The sequence below is a fragment of the Numida meleagris genome, chromosome 11 (assembly GCF_002078875.1).
Source record: "Numida meleagris isolate 19003 breed g44 Domestic line chromosome 11, NumMel1.0, whole genome shotgun sequence".
NCBI lineage: Eukaryota > Metazoa > Chordata > Aves > Galliformes > Numididae > Numida > Numida meleagris.
The window spans coordinates 15,462,399-15,479,151 of record NC_034419.1 but is presented as its reverse complement, the minus strand read 5'-3'; the positions used below and the strand labels follow the sequence as shown (position 1 = coordinate 15,479,151).

Below are 16,753 nucleotides of genomic sequence, written 5' to 3'. Positions count from 1 at the left end.
AAATTCAGCTTTGTTCTGCAAAGGAGATCACTCCTACCTCCCTAAACTCACCTGAACATTCGTTACACACTGCACCGCTCCAACCCGCCCAGGTTCACTAGCGTTGTGTGCTGCTGCCAAAAGCAGCAGAGCCACCCCCGGCTCCATCCAGCCAACGGGAGGCTTTCACCACCCTCAGTGAGCTGGGATGGAAATCCCCACCAGTGCTTAAGAATCTGCTTTCGTGCCGTAAAAAGATTACAGTCAAAGCAGATAACCTTTTTACTTGGTACCTGTGATGTGCATTACATACTGCCTCCGGCAATGTCGGGAGCTGCTGCTTGTAATGGAGGCTCACTCTTAAAAAATAGAATGGATTTCCTCTGCTCTGGTGTCCAGAGGGAAGAAGACAATACACATTCATAGAAATTAGATCTATACGGCCCTGGGAGCACCTGACTTGGTTTACCCTCAAATGCCACCCAAACATCCGCGTTTCATTGGGAAACTGTCAACGCAAATGTCAAAATGCCTTACTGTGTGAAACAAGGGCAATTTGCTTCAAAATTAATTATTCGCTTGGTTTTCATATACAAAACAATTCATGGACTCCAACAGGACAAGCTTGCTCATTTTTCATCTGTGTTGTCTAGTTATGCAGGATCCCTTCAAATGATAACATTTTCTCTTTACACAGCAAAGCCCGGGGAAAAAAACCCACTATTCTGTGCTAGCATTTTATATGTAGAACTCACCAAATGCCAGAATAATGTAATAGTGATGAATAATACATAGCCAAAATGGATTGCACGTAATCTGTTGGCTTATGAATCTCAGCTTTATGGCTCTTCTTTATAATCCGTTCTATTTTGCTGGTTTCATCTGACAAGGCTGGAAATAATCTTGCAAACTCCAAAATGGCATTTTCCTCCCAACTGCTGCTCCTCTGCTCTCAGCGTATGTGTCGAGTTACAAAGTGAGGTTTGCTGAGTCCATGAGCACACTCTGTTTCTTGGGAGAATGCAAAAAGCTGACAATCGGATTCAGCTGAAAGCTGTGCAGGGTGGAAGGACCATGGCCAGGTTGCTCTCATTTATCGGCTCTTGCATCCAACCCACTCCGAGTCCAACACTGCCATGCACGCACAGCACATGGTTTGACCCTAGGATGGACTTCACAAGCCAGAGAATAAAATGTTGTGCTAAAATCCTCCTGTTGAGGCCAAAGCATGTAGCAATGTGATGTCTAGATATCTGGATTAATGCTATCCCACTGTCAGAAAAGAGCAAGCATGGGAAAGGGTTCCACAGGCTTTCCTTGGAGAAAGTGAAGGTCACTGTGAAACGTTTTTAAACACTGCAATGAAAAGTGGAAACAGTTCTAACTAAAACAAGAGGAGTCTGCTGTGGAAATGCAGCTGCAGGAAGCAGACCTGCTTCATGGGAGAGGAGGAGCTCAGGATGCAACAGGCCCTGGTGCAGTTTTGTAATCAAAGACTTCGATTTTGGCACGAGTATCGGGGGAGGAGGGAGAGTCTGTTTTGTATTTTAAAAGCCCTGAATTTTCTGCCGAATAACAAAGTCCTAGGAGCCTATTTTGGGGGTAAAACATCCAGTTCTGATGGAACACATTTACCAGCTTAATTCCAGCTCCTGAAACAGATCATTTGGGGAAGGCAAAGCTGTTCCTTGCCCAGCATGCGGCTGCCAAAGCCTCCCATTGCCACCAGCACAGCATCTGCACCACCTGATGCTGTGAGAGGGATGGAGGAGCCCAAGGCAATAGGCTGACACGTGTCTTGTTCCCACTGTGCTCACAGCCCTGGATGAGCAGCAGATACAAAAGGGGACAGAAGTAGTTTCCTACCAAAAGCAGAGCACCAAACAAACCAACAGCACTCCTCCTGCCCCAGGAGCCTTGTCACGCTTGTAAAATAATTTGGGCACATTACAGCAGTATCAGCGCCTTCTGCAATGAGCAACATCTTGCTGCACGTAATATGTCAGGGCAGAAAACAATTATAACACAGCACATGCCATCACAGCTGGAGGTTGCCCGTGTATCACGTGCTAGCGTTATTGCTGAGCTTTCTTACCATGCATAATCTGTTAAAAAATGAAGCACATTGCAAAAGAATTGTCACTGCTATCTGCTGGCTTCTTCCTTGGGGCTGAAAGGAAAAATGCTTTAAGTGCAGAAGAAAATTGCTTCAAGCGAGTGACCCGACCACAGGAGAATTCAGTTGCTTATGTTCTCCATCACCTCTAAAAACACGAGAAGAAATCTGATAATAAGAGGAATGGGATTACTGTAATTTGATGGTTGCTTGACAGCTGGCCCCAGCCCATCTCTCTTTGAAGTCAATGGGAAGATGGCGATTTCATTAAGTCAGTGACAGCTTCATGAAGTCCTAGTGAAAGGCTAATAGCGTTGCTTATTTGCCCCGGTTTAAAAGGAAGGATAGATCACAGTTGTGTGATTCACAGCGTGCCGAAGGATGTGTTGCTGGAGACAGGTACGGAGGCACCACATAACTCATGCTGACATACACCTTCTCTGATGAGGTGCTACTCTGGCTTTTTTCACTATCAAATCCCTCTATCAGCATGTGCTTCGTACCAGTATATATAACCTAAATGAGCCATTATCCCATTGCTGCCTCTGAGAATGGGAGGGATCTCTCTGCTGGCTGAGTCAGGAGTGCTCGGGGAAACCCTGCTTATCCAGCACGGAGCAATGTTTTAAATTCACTAAAAAAAAGTATCTAGTGTATTACATCCCATGTCCAGTTCACACATGGCTAAATCATCCCAATGACTGTAAGTGCATGCACATCCCATCATATTTACATCTGGAAGAAAGACGTGGGGCTGCAGATCTCATGTAATTGCACCAAGGCATGCTGCCACCTAACATCCGAGTGCTGCAGTCTGTAACTGGGGCTTCTTCCTTCAGCAGACCATACCAGGATGGCTCACTATTACATCCTAAAGGTGGAGAAAGGTAAGAAACAGGATCTGAGAAACATTCCTGAATAGCGCTGGGAGAAGAGGAAGCATCAGACTTATTTGACACAAAAGAAAAATTGCTTCTGGAGGGCAGGGCCATCTGCACCTTGGAGCTGGGATTAGACTTATTTTTAGGGCCCTCTTTTTTTCCAGACAGTCCACTGATTAAAGACGTTCAACACACTGAAGCTAGGCAATGTAGATAAATGGTAGGGAAAATAATGAGGATCTTTCGTAAGTACTTCCATCACTAGGTCTTAGATCTAATTATTTGCCCAATTCCATAATACTACCCAGAAAGCACTTCTGATGCAAGCTGTTCACTAAGCAGAAGGAATTGTGCACAATTTTGATGTATTGATTAAACTGCCACCAAATGATTTGAGATGAAGACTGAATACTCTAAAAGTAATGAAATATGTTTGAAGCTGAGACGTTCTATGAATGAGAACGGATGGCTCTTTCTGCTACGCTGCTATCATTTATTAGCTTACTAATTACATTTATTTCTTTAAGACTTACAGCTCGTTGGTTGGGTTTAGAACAGCAGCCCAAAGCATTACAATTTAAAATATAGGTCCACTCTGCCTTGTGCTGCCGTGCTCCCTGGTGCAGCACAGGGGCTGGAAAAGTCCTAGTTCTTTTCCAAATCTTGAAGGTACAGGTTCTTGGAACATCTGACACCCACAGAAAGAGTTATGAACTGCAACCGTTCCAGACTCATTTTTAAATCTGAATATATTCTGGGTCTTTATTTAGTGTGTGCTTCCCCTTCCTCTGATGGAGTTTCACTGATAACTTTCCCCCTTCCAATTTCAGCAGACCCCAACCACCCCAATTCCAAGCACTCATTGAACTAATTACAGAGCTCCTCTCAATAATGCAATCTGCGCTGATTATTTATTAAACATGCTTGAGCCATCAGACCAAGAAGGTCATGCAAAGACGGTGACTATGAAATGCAAAATGAGTTGGTTGGGTTGCTTAATGAATTGCAGGTGTGCAGTCATAACTCAGAAAAACTGAAGCACATCACATTTTGGGGGAAATTAAACCTTGAGCTGTGTTATGGATTTATGACCACAAGTAAAGATACAGCACATGAAAATATCGTCATTACCAAAATATGCAAATATTCCAAATATTCAGTATGTGAGAAAAGCATATTTATTTCTCCAGTCTTATAAGCTATTTGCAAACTAATGAAAATTCACTTTTCTGCATTATATCATCATGGAACACGCAAAGAGCAATTTGTACTCCAACAGCACTACTGTGCAGTTAAGATTTAGGGGCGTCATTTACCAGCCCAGCTGAAAGCCCTCTTGCTTTGCACTGGAGGAAGGCAATCAGGCAGCAAAGTCAGTTTCATCACAGTCCTATTCTGCCTACTGAAGTGAGGGGAAAAACATCCCCCTTCCCCGCCATGCACAGATCCCAACCAATCTGAGGATAAATAGCTTAATGGAGTGCTGAATCCACATCTCCGACCTCTGGTGCCTGCCGTGTGCCCTCCCAGTGACAGCTTGTGTATCCATATTGATTAATAAAGCTTTAAGGACATAACTTCACTTTATCTAAACATCACAAACCTAAACATTCTCTGCCTTACAAGGCTGTAATTTATTTAAATTTCTCGGTGAAGCATTGTACCATCAAAGTCACAAAGGCTGAAGGCCCATCCGCCAAGGCAGAGGGGTGTGCAGAACGCAGAGGTCAGCAGCGTGCCATGGCAGCCACAGAGGGCCCATGCCTGGCTTTTGGGGAGCAACCACGGGTTCCTCACAGCAAAGTGGTGGTGGGAAGGAATTTCTGCCCCCCCAAAAACCATCATGTGACCTTAACACGTCCCAGCCTTGTGTCGGTATCCCTGCTAAGGGCTGGCAAGCCATTCATTTTGATGCAAACACGTTGGTCAGGTCTTGAATCGCTCTCATGGGAAGGAAGGGTTGGCGCAGGCATTGCACTGCTAGAGCCTTTCAACTGGTGTCTTTTGTCACACTTAACAATAGAAAGAAATAAAGAGGGCAGCACTGGTTTCTGCCATTAAAACAGCATCAGCATCTACAAAACTAAAATATTGTGCTGGCGCTTGAAGTGTACGAAATCCCAATGCCCGTCACAAGCACAGTGGCAGCAATAACTGCCCTCCACAGCGCTCTGGCTGCTGGAAAACAGCATTTGTCACGCAGCCGCCGGCTGCTCTGCTCCTTGAGGTCCTGAGGCAAAGCTGTCTGGCTTCACAGACGTTAATTATTTGCGTCTACTGTTAATTAGCTGTCTGCGTCCATCATGGTGGAGCGGTGACAGCCTGGGAGCCCGGCGCAGCCCGCGGGCTTTGTCCCCATCCCCTCTGCTCCGTTCTGACCAGAACAATTCATTTCAGTCACGGTGCCAGAGGCCAGGCCCTGGAGGACCTTTGAAATTAAACACGTATCAAGTACAGGGGGGAGAGAGAGGAGGGGGAGAAAGGGGCAATCCGGCTCCTCAAGCATGCAAGTCGAGAGCTTTCGCTGTATTTATTCAGCAAGCCACAAATCACGTCCCGGCCGTCCGAGGGAACCTCGCTGATGGAAATTTCCATGCTCGCATTGGTTGGTGTTCTGCTCTTTGTTATTGCTTTGCTGCCTTCAAGACATTGTAAATAATTGAATTTTTACAGTAAGAAGGTGTTGAGGGTTTTTTTTTTTTTTGGTGCAGAAAGAGAAATGAATCCCTGGTTTGCTAAGCCCAGAACCGCAACATCCCGGGCTAACTCCTGCCTGATGTCTGCAGGGACAGGGAAGCAAAAGCGCTTCGTTTACCAAAGACCCAGTAATTGAAGACACATCACATAGTTTTCAATAGAAGAGATTTATCACTGAACACATTTCCTAGCTGCATTATCTCAGAACCATATTTCTTTTGTTAAGATGAGAAACAAAAAGAAGCGGTTTGGAATTTCAGCGAAACAGTTGTGAAACAGCAAAAACAAAATCCCAGGGAATTATTAATTCATTCCTTTCCACCTGCAAATTGCCTAAGGACAGGTTGAGCTCTTACCCAAATGTTGCGTGGCGATTGTTCAAACGCTACCAAATGATTTTCACAAATGTTTCTCGCTCTGTAATTTCCTGGTGACCGAGTCACTGTGGATGTTTGACATTTGAAATTCAAATTTCAGCCCTTTCTGACTGGCCGCACAGATTGCAGGAACAGACCTGCTGCCCAGGCGGAACTCCGACTTCTGTTGCTGTGATGCCACAGCCGCGCTGTCCCACTCATTCCCCCCCAGCTGGCTCTGCAGCCTTCGCCACCCACTTGTCCAACCAGCATCCCCGAGGCTTCTCCCAACTGCATGGCCACCTGCCCGACACCACCACTCAGAGCGACCAGATCTGCATACGATGCGAACCCACTGCTCATGCTGCCATCGCCATCACCACAAAAGCTTTTCTTTTGCCTGAGCTTCCCCATCTGATTCTCATTTCCTGCATTAGCACATGAGTTTCTTGGGGTAGAGGTTGCGCTCCTTCTGTGTGTAGCACCAGCTCAGCTGGCTGATGTCTGTAACTCCTAGGTGCAATGGGGATAACGTCAGAGAGTACTCTTTCTCCTGTGTTTGCCAGAAAGTCAGTCATTTGCCAGCGTGTTCAGCAAGAAACAAACACTGAGTGCACACAAGCACACCAAGCATGATCAAGGCTTCATATGAATATTCATGGCAATGGGATTTTTGCGTTTCTCAGCCCCCTCTCCAGTCATTGGCACAGAAACAGCACTGGGAGCAGGGACACTTGCTGCCCAGTCCACCAGCAGGGGCTCTGTGATGGATGAGCAGTGCAGGGCTGTACATTGCACGTGGCTGCCAGCACAGCTCCCATGTCTCTGTTTCCTGTTGCACCCTCCAGTTTGGTGCACTTCTGAAGTATTTTCAGTTGGGCCATTGCACTTCAGAGAGGAAAAACTCAAATGAGATATGCAAAAGATTTTCAAGGATGCAAAATAAGAATTTTGCATGAAAGCACCAAAGGTTTGAGCAGTAACTGAAAAAGCCCCGAGGAATGCCACCGCGGGTGTCACGTCTAGGGCCTTTAGGAAGGAAATCAGTGTGATGCTGCAGTTGTGTGTACTCCAAATTAGTTAGTTCTGGTCACAAATTTTTCTTTTTTTTTTTTTTTTTTTAATGAGTAAGAATTCTGTTTCTGCTGGGCCTAAAATGTCCCCTTTCCCAGCAGCTTGTCTTCTGACCTCCTCCCAAAATTCCCAGCTCTCTTGTCTAATATTGTGTAGTACTTTCCCTGTGATGTTCCCTGCAGACTAGAGCAATTTAGAAGCTCACCGATCCAAACTCTTAACGTTTGGAGCAGTGGAAACCACACTGGAAAACCCTGTATGTGAGTACATCTCCAATACCTTTAGTTCAGCTGTGCTGTCAGTGTTCAATGCTGGTGAAGAGTGGTGGGGTGGGAGAACTTGCAGCTTAGGGACAGTGGGTTCCTACTGCTCCCTGAACAAGACTGCTGTCAGATGGAGCTCACATCCCCTGGGGGCAGATATGCCCAAACCAGGTTCATTGCCAGAGAATCTTAGCACAGCTGAGAACACAGTCTGGATGGCACAATTGTCTCGGCACTTGTCCTGGCAGGCACTGAGGGCATCCAGCCAGCCTAATGCCAGTATCAGAAACACTTTAAGTATGTTAATGGATTGTGTTGGATTGTGCTGATCTCTTAATTTTTTAATTTTTTTCAGGTTTTTTTGGACCACCAGCTGTCCTTGACAAAAGGAAATGTAACTGAACAACATATTTGAGGCAGTTTGATTTTGTGGACAGAGCTGTCAACAGCGATGAAAAAAATACTCCTGTCACAGAATTAGAAAATTGTGCCCCAGGAAATGAAACATTTAAAGGCCATAATAGCCATTACAAAACTTCCACTTTGGGCTCAGTGCTTATTCATTTCAGGAGGGAGTGGAGATGAAGGAGATCAAAAGCAGTGAGGAAAGGGTACCGCTTGTGTTCATCTTGCATGGTGTGGCAAGCGAATGGCAAAGGGATGCTCAGCCTTGGGAAGAGTTGGGGACCCCAAGGGTTAAGCCCAGGCAGGCGCAGGTGGAGGCGATGTATGTGTGACATCTGAACGCAGAGTGAAAAATCGCCTCCTGCAGGAGCTGGTAAGCAGCCGGGGAAGCTCAGCTGGGCGAACCGATTTAAGCTCTGTATAAGAAATGGAGAGAGAAACCAACGCAATAAAATTCAGTGCAGTGAAACTGGCTGTGATGGCACACAATTATTTTGCATACCAGGTTCTGCAGGCAGTAGAGCCAGTGAGGATATGCAGTTTGAGGACCCGTGAAGAATGGTTTCCCAGGCACGATAACTGCCAAATGATCAGCTGAATGTAGCCCCCATTACACTCTATTGCCTTTGAGGTGACTTTCTCCCTGTGTGGAAATATTTACAGCACCATGGTGCTATGTGATAGCATTGTTTTGACGCTGCTGGCCCCTATCAGAATGGCCCCAGAGCATCCAAAATGGAAAAACCAGGAGCACCTCCACTTTCTAGCAAGCACATTGCTGATCTATGGCAGGACAGGAAATTTAAAAATTCACTTGTCATCTTCCAAGTGTGACGTGACCTCTGCGCCATAGGAAGAAATCTACCCTGCAAGGTTAAGTCACTACTTATGTGCTTAATGTCAGTCTGACTGACATTAAGCAGATTGATGGGGAGATTCAATTTATTTATTTCTAAATAGGAACCCAAACAACTTAATATTCCTTCTTGACTTAATCTGTTGCCAGACTGGGTATCCAATTCATTGTGTTTACGTGTCCATTTATTTATTTATGCCTCTTAAAATCATGTGACCTGCAGGCTCCTATGGGAGTGGATGCTGTGTAACCGTGCTGTAGTCACCATGGATGAAACCCTGCAGAGATTATCCTTCACGTACAGCCATCTGCATTGGCTGCGCTGACTAACAGCAATTTTTAAGCATAGGCTCTTGTGGATTATCTGCTTGCTTCAGTGAATACAAATCAACTTGCAGTTCAGATTAAGATACAATAATTTCCAGATCTGGAAAGTATACAATTATTAATGTGGGGGAGAAAAAAGGTATTTAAGTGGCATACAAGTTGCAGTGTTTAGTCAGCAATTTAAATAGTGAAGAACACTGGAGCTGGGAATCCTTTACACTTGAAGAAAGCGGAAAATGTAGATCTTAGACAGCTTTCATTAAACACGACCCAAACTGCTCTAATCTTCTCCCATGAAATCGTCATCTTCTAAGCTATAACGTGTTAAGTATACCTAAGAAATAAAGCTGATTTAATACCATTTTGTACAGCTGTACCCCCAAAACAAAGAGCAGCCAGTTGCCGCTTCACTTTCTTTCTTTTAATCGAGTTTGGTGCAGGTAGAGAAGGGAGGAGGGAAACTGTGAAGGCCCCAAAGACAATTTGTTTGCTGTGTTGATTACCATCTGGTAATTAAAGGCTTGCTGCTGTGAGATGCGGTATGCCTTTGCAGACCAGTTTTTCTACTGATGGTGGTTAGACTTTTCCTAATGATCCGGGTGGGATTTGCAGCAGCTTTTGTAGAAGCCCAGGTCGCTTGGGTTTCCATGAGGCAGCTGCTTGTGGATAGCTTCTGGAAGCCCCTACTTACTGTGGTCTAATGAGAGATTTTGTTTGTTTGTTTGCACTGTACAAACAGATGTTAAGGCTGGTGCCCTTCTAGTCATAAAAATCAAATGAACTCGGCCTTCTGTGCTACTCTCTGTGGGCTGGAAAATCCCCTTTCCTCTGGTTTTAAACTCAAACACAAGAAGAAAACCAGGCATAACTGCTTTCCAAGCAGTCTCACTGTAAAGCCTTCACTCTGTGAGGCAGTTACACTGCACGAAACCAAATGTTTAAAAGCCATAGGTGGCTTCAGGGTTTCTTTCCTGATGCGGCCTTGTGTCTCCCTCCACCCCTCACACACAGACACCTTTGGTATCATCTAAATCCTCCCTGCCTTTTCTGACCTCCTTAAAACTTCTGAAAGCTATTGTGCTGTGGAGATGAACGTTAGTAGAAAGCGTAGGCTTTGTTCTGACTGTGGAACAACTCTTAAAATGATAGTATAACATTGTCTGGAGCATATCTGAAAGGGTTGCTGGTAGGGGCCTAAGCTCCTGCTGAGCCCTAATGGCCCTGACCGCCTTCACCTGGGTCTCCTCCCGCTCCCATGGAGCCCTTTTAAGGTTAGGGGAAGGCCCTCAGTCCTTCTCTAAGCTGGTCTGGGGGAGCACAAGGCATGTCTGGGCCTGGCTGTGAACCTCCCTGACCCTGATCCCCCAGGCTGAGCTTTCTTCCTGACTGTCAGTGTGTTATCCATGGATCATCCTGGTGGTGTGGCCTACTGGCTGAAGCTGACCACTGCCTTTGGCCCTCTTTAGCTCAGGTACTGCAAGGCAAGCCCTGGCTGCTGAGTCCCTGCACTTTTGGAAGCATCTGGTCCCATCTCTTGTGTAGTTGCTCTGCTGAAGGTAAGATCAATTATATCCTGTTTCTCCACAGTAAATGCTTCCCTCACCTGTTCTTTACACCCTATGCAGTATTTTTGCTATTATTATGCTGTAGAAATGGTGTTTTGAGCATGTATTTGTAGCTATTGAGTAGAGATTAGGGAATTAATTGTGTTCAGCTAAGCTTGTGACTAGTAGTGTCTTTAGTGAGCTTTGTACTGATGTATTTTTACTGGGATGTAATAACTATGCAGGTGATTTGAATCACAAAGTGAATATACTGTTAAAATATAGCTTAGACGATGAGCTTTGCTGTGATCATGCCTACTGTCATTTTCTTTTTTTGAGAATGTTTAACCCAAGATTTTAACTTCATGGAGCTACATGACCTTCTCCTTTGAATCACTGATGAGTCTTATGGTGATGTGTTTGTAGCCTCTATCTCCTGATACAGGGAGAGGCCAAGGCTTTCAATGAGTGTAATTGCACAGTTTGCTCGTTCACCATGTTTCATCGTGCCCATGAAGGGCACTCTGGAGGCTGAGAGCATTAATGGGAGGTCAGTAATTTCATTTTAGATGGCTTGGTGTCTGATCTAGGCTGCGGTGCTGAGGAAGCGTAGCAAATCTTGTGGGCTGAATGTCACTTTTTCTCCTTGACACCTACATAACAGAATTGGAATGTAGCCTTTGGAGCAGTTTCACCTCTTATGATCAGATAAACAGGATCCAACAAATAGTACCCTGTTTGTTAGGATTATGTCCATTGACCCTCCCATGGTATTTTTAGCTGGTTACATGCCTCTAGTGTTATGCTGTTTTCCATCTTAATGTGTCTTCCTAAACTGACTGGTCAGAAAGCAAAGCAAAAAGCCCTCAAATCAACTCATATGTAGCCATCAAGATATGAATGACAGCTAGCAGAGAAGCTGTGCTTCTGGTTCATGCCTGTTAAATGTGCCTGAGGTTACAAGCAAAGTAGCCTCCAGCTCTCCTCCTGATATAGGAGGACAGAAATTACTACAAGTAGCCCTTCTTCTAGTGCATCAAAGTTTGATAGCCCTTGCCCAGTGAGAAAACAAATTACTGGACAAGGCAGTGATAGAGAACAGGCATGAGCACATTTTTCTAAATATGAGAGATGACTCCAGGAGCAACCATGGAAATTAGGTGAACCATTTAAGCCTATTTTCCCAAACTAATAAATATTCCAAATCGTTCAGAATGCACAAATTTAATGATCAGGGAAGAGATTGAAAAACCTCCTTCTGATTTGATGGGAATATAGAGGGATACAAACAAATGGGTTGAGCAGCATCCTTTCCATCATTAATGATGCTACAGACCTAGAGGTGTGTGCTTCTTCTGAGAAGGTATGCTCTTGACCAGCAGCATTTAAGAGACTGAGTTGCACCAGTCACTGGTGTTTCCTCTACTGCCTGTGGAGTCCAAGGTGGTTGGGTTGAATGTGATGAGCTATTCTGGAGTTTGTAGCACCTCTAATTCTATGGAAACAATAGATACAGTTCATAATGAATCAGGACATGAAATGCAATAAAAGCCCAGCAGATTGTGCTATCAGCCAAGGAAACTGACATCAGTTCTGAGAGAACAGTGTTTTTGTGATAAGGAAGAACATCTGTGCCTTCAGCTTGTTTTCTCTTGTTACTGAGCATAAGCATTCGAGAGGATGTGTAGCACCTGGATGTGTATTTCTTGCCCTGCTGTTAGCCTGTGGAACTGCCTCATGTATAAGAACACTGGGGAAAATCAGAAAGAAAATATTTGAAACATCTTTCAACTCCTGCTGCATGCTTCATCTGCAAACTGAGCTCATTTATTGTGTCAGTCTGTGTGTAGGAGACAGCATCTTATTGAAGTGTACAGTACAGGGAGGTGGAATAGATAAGCACCAGAGCAGAGGTACAAGAAGATAACCTGAGCAAAGCTCAGGTTCACTCACCTAATTTCAGGGTCTTAAAGTTGGCACTGATGTTAACCTGGATGAAGGACAGAAGTGGAGTTCTGTCACCAAATCTCACCTAACATGGGGGAGGAGATACAACTCTGGCTTTAAATTTAATAAAATTTGGCCTCTGGGAGAGGGGAAAGACAGACATCAGACTTTAGTTAAATGTCTTTGAAGATGAAGAATGTCTTTCACTGCATCTACAGTCTAACCACGTGGGCTCCTGTTTTGTGCGACTTCTTGGGTAATTGCTTGCTTGACTCTGTTCTGTGGCTGAGAGCTGCCTAAAACTGCTGTGTATAAGCATCAGACTTCTACATGTAGAAAACAGCAAATTAACACAAATGGATTTTACAATCATTACCATTTCTAATTGCCTTTATAGTATTTTAGAAGAATACGAGCTTACAAACACGTTTGAAATGTGGTTGAAGGAAAGCTGAAGATTGTGCAGCAGTATTTAAGAGATTTACTGTTGGACTTAATTAGTAACCTTATTTTTTGCCTGTTTAAGTAAAACTGTATTGATTTTGAGGTTGTATAGTGATGTAGAGGTGGAGAAAGGCACTTCAGCAGAGCCAGGCTTTATAACATTGGCTGACACAAGCAGGCTGCTTAGATCTGGAGCTTGCTGTTGCCCCAGTGTTACCCCAGGAGCCCCACTAAAAGCTGAAGTTAAGCATGTATGAATGTATCTGCTCATTTTGAACCTTGGACTTGGATCCTGGCATCTAGAGGTTGCTTATTTAGGAGTTTCTCAGGGTTCAGGTCTGCTGTTGTATTTTTATAACAATAGTTTGTGTGTTTTGGCAGTTAAGGTAAATTACATCATTTGACTCTTTCCACATTTTATTTACCTCATTTCCTTTTCTAAAAATATACCAAAGATGACTATTCAACATATAAGGCACACTTGAGATGAGTCTGAAATCAGATACAGAAAGGCCAGCAAGCCCTTTTCCTCCCCTTCATTTAAAACACACGCCCCAAGCTGTGCAAAGAGATGCTGCTTGTGAAAGGCTGTGATGAGGCACAGACCCCAAGCTGCTTTGGGAAGCAAAGGAAGGAAGAGGGAAAGCAGGAAAGAGAGGGGGGCCTACAGCTTCCTTTTCTTCCTAAAGGAAGGGTCTCCTCATGAGGTTACCCTACAGAGCCCTACAGGTACTGAGCTAAGTCAGACCTCATGCAGTGAGATCAGCATAACCACATGGGAAGCTGCATTGCATGGGCACAGGAGGAATGCTTGTTGTCAAGATTTTTCTGTCCAGCTCAGCTGATGTGTTTTGAAGGGGGAGAACTTGTAACTGAGAAATCATCTCACACAGAAGTATCCAAATAGTGTCTCAGAATTGAGCATCCTTTACATATGAGACTGCCTGGCACATTCTGGTTTATATTTGAAACCCAGCAGCTGACTTGTGGCACTTCTGAAGCTTATGTGAGTGACTGTAGGGATTTAGCATTGACTATGGTCCATCTTGGATTGTTTCTAACGTACTGAGTACTGACACTGCAAAGGTTTAGGCACATCTCTGAACCTCCACCACCTGCTTGCAAAATGACTCTGAATCACTTCCAAGTGGTTTGCCATCATTCTCTTCTGGAGTTTCCTGCTCCAGCATATGGGTGCCCATCTCTGCTGTAGCACCAAATCAGCCAGCTTAGATGGACGTGGCAACAAAAGCTTTCTGAGCTAAGCTGGCTGACTTTGCATGAGAGTATGCTCTGTTCTGCCAGCTGAACTGCAGGGGAAGAACCTCCAGCCATGTCAAGTGGTTTGTTGCTGGGGAGATCATCTTTTTCATGCTTCTGAAGAACCTGGAAAAGGGGTTTTGGCCTCAGCCTGAACTGCAGCTTTTTCTCAAAACCTGGGCAGATGTAGCTGGCATACGTGGATGAAGAGCAGCTGCACAGAGGGTATGAAACACAGCCTGAAGTCTGCCCTGCCATCGCTCCAGGGATGCTCATGCTAGGATCAGTGTATAATGTCAGTGCCAGACTCCACAAACAGCCTGTGTCTTTATTGGCGTCTCCCGAAAGGATGCCGCAGTGAGTTAGACTAAAGTCCATTTAGCCTGGCATTGTGCTCTTCATCCTGAATAATAAATGTTACCCGCTCTGGCAGTTTGTACAGATTAACATCCCTGACAGATCTCAGCAGAGAGGCAGAGTACATTTTAAAACATTAATATTCCTCCTTTGCTATAAAGGGATTCTGCAAAATGCTGTGGTTAGTCCTAGAGTCTCTCATCCAGATGAGGAAAGTAGCACGAATTCAGTGATTGTTCCCAAGCTCTTTAACCCTGTCTGCTTTAGATGTTTATCTCACAGGCTTATGAGGCTGATATCCAGAAAATAATGTTTTGGTGGTAAGCGTGCAGGGTTTTGTTACAGACTGCCCAACCTCTTGGGATCAAGTGCAAAGCCAGGAGGGGCTGCGTGGCTGAAGATCTTCTCCCTGCTTGTCTTCATCACACCAGGTCTTCTCTGCTGCCATGCACTGCTATTACTTTCTGCATATGCTTGTTTGTCTCCTGCAAGCCTTTGATTTCATTATATTACAGCTATAAAATAGATAAAGAGCACTTATTCCACCTACTGTAAAGATTAGCTGACCTTCTTTCTTCAAAGGGAGCTCACTACTGTCCCTAGACGTTGATTTAGGATTATTTGTGAAAGGCAAATGGATGCATACATCGCATCAAAATATCAATGTAATTTCCCCTAATGAAGCACTGCATGCAGAAAGGTGGGTGTGATGAACTCCACTGGCTGAAATAAGCAGTATTAGAATTCCTTGTGAATAATCATTTTTGGGAGACTGTATGTGCAGTGGTTGTGCATGTTCCCCAGTATGGAGCCCGCAGGGGCTGGTGATTGTCTGGGAATTGGGTGTGGATGAGACTACTGATATAATGGTAAATGTGGAGGTGCAGGGTATATGGAAGAAGAAAGCTTTGGATGGTAATGTGCAAAAAACAATGACCCCGAGTTGCTAGTGTATGACCTCAACTCATGGCTGCTGGGAGAGGGAAAGGAGAGTGTTGTCACTTTCAAGGCAACAGGAAATGCATCCTGGAGCACTTCTGGCTCCCCAAAATAGGACCCCGGAGGAAGGGAAGGAATTAAAAACCAGGAAAGGCAGATGGAAATAAGACCCAGACAAGGAGACATTTGGGTGTATGGAGGAATGCGAAGAGAATGAGTTGAATGAGCAGCACCAGCTGACTGGTGCAGCAAGTACCAGGAGAGCATGAGCAGGTCACTACGGACCTGGAATGGACGCAGTAGAGCTGAGGAGTAGTCTGAGTGTAGATGGGGGATACATGCAAAAATTGCAAGCCACACAAGCTGTGTTTGTTCCTCCGCTTTAGTGAGGCATCAAGTAGTTAGGTACTACAGTCTGTAAGTGGCACCACTGGGAAGCTGGGACTAATCATTGTTACTTCATTCTAGAGGTGAAATCTAAGGCAAAACTGCTTGGATTTCCCCAAGAGCATCTTGAGATCCTCTTCATTTTACCTCGATGAACTCACAATGATTTGTGATATTTCTGGAAAAATAGTGGCATGTTCCTTTGTGACCAAGTATCAGTGTGAATTCTTCATCACATATGCTAAGCTTTAGCTGCAGTGATTTCTGTGGAATAGGTGGGCCTGAGAATCCTAGACCTTGCTGTGGTGCTGCTCCTTTCCAAGGGAAAGCCTGTTTTCTGGTGTATTAGCCAGCCCCAACAGGTTATCCGACAAGCCCAACAGCAGGCGGGCTGCTATTCATTCCTGCACTTCGGGCAGCGAATTTCCATTCGGTGATGAGAAACTGTATCACCAGCACAGTATGGCACGCACGTCTCATTGTTTCGCACCGCCACGATGACAAAGGGCCCTTATGAACCGGTACGGCTGGGTTTAGGCAAATCCCATTGTCCTTCAGAAAGCTGTGCAGCCAAGAGGGGGCACGTCTGCTGCCTATTGCAGCTGGGAGCGGGGTACGGCAGTGGAGCGAGGGGTGACCCGGGGGCTGAGAGCGGGGCCGTGCCTGGGGGCGGCGGGGCTTTGTGCGGGCGGGGCCGCAACCATGCCCTGAGCATCGGCTGCGGCTCGGGGCCGGATCCGGCCCCCTCCAGCACCCACCCACCCCGCGGCGGGGGCGGAGGGCTCGGCGCTAAGCCCGGCCCCCGGTAGCTGTCGCCGCAGGGAGGGCGGCCCGGCCGTGGATGCGAGGGGAGCGGCGGGGCCGGGCTGGGCTCCTCCGGCCGCCCCCGTGCGCTGAGCCCCGCCGGAGCCAAGGTAAGGG

The 16,753-nt window shown here is 45.5% G+C and overlaps 1 protein-coding gene across 2 annotated transcripts in view; it reads left to right on the top strand.

Annotated features, from left to right (window-relative positions):
• The window catches only part of FRMD4B (FERM domain containing 4B), a 108,687-nt gene continuing 102,172 nt past the window's right edge, over nucleotides 10,239-16,753 (top strand). Inside the window, exon 1 of one of the 2 annotated variants that reach the window (XM_021409422.1) lies at nucleotides 10,239-10,510. The gene's annotated coding sequence lies outside the window, so the exon portion shown is untranslated. Of the gene's footprint in view, nucleotides 10,511-16,659; nucleotides 16,747-16,753 lie in introns of those variants that run through there. The other variant, XM_021409423.1, reaches the window with a different exon arrangement.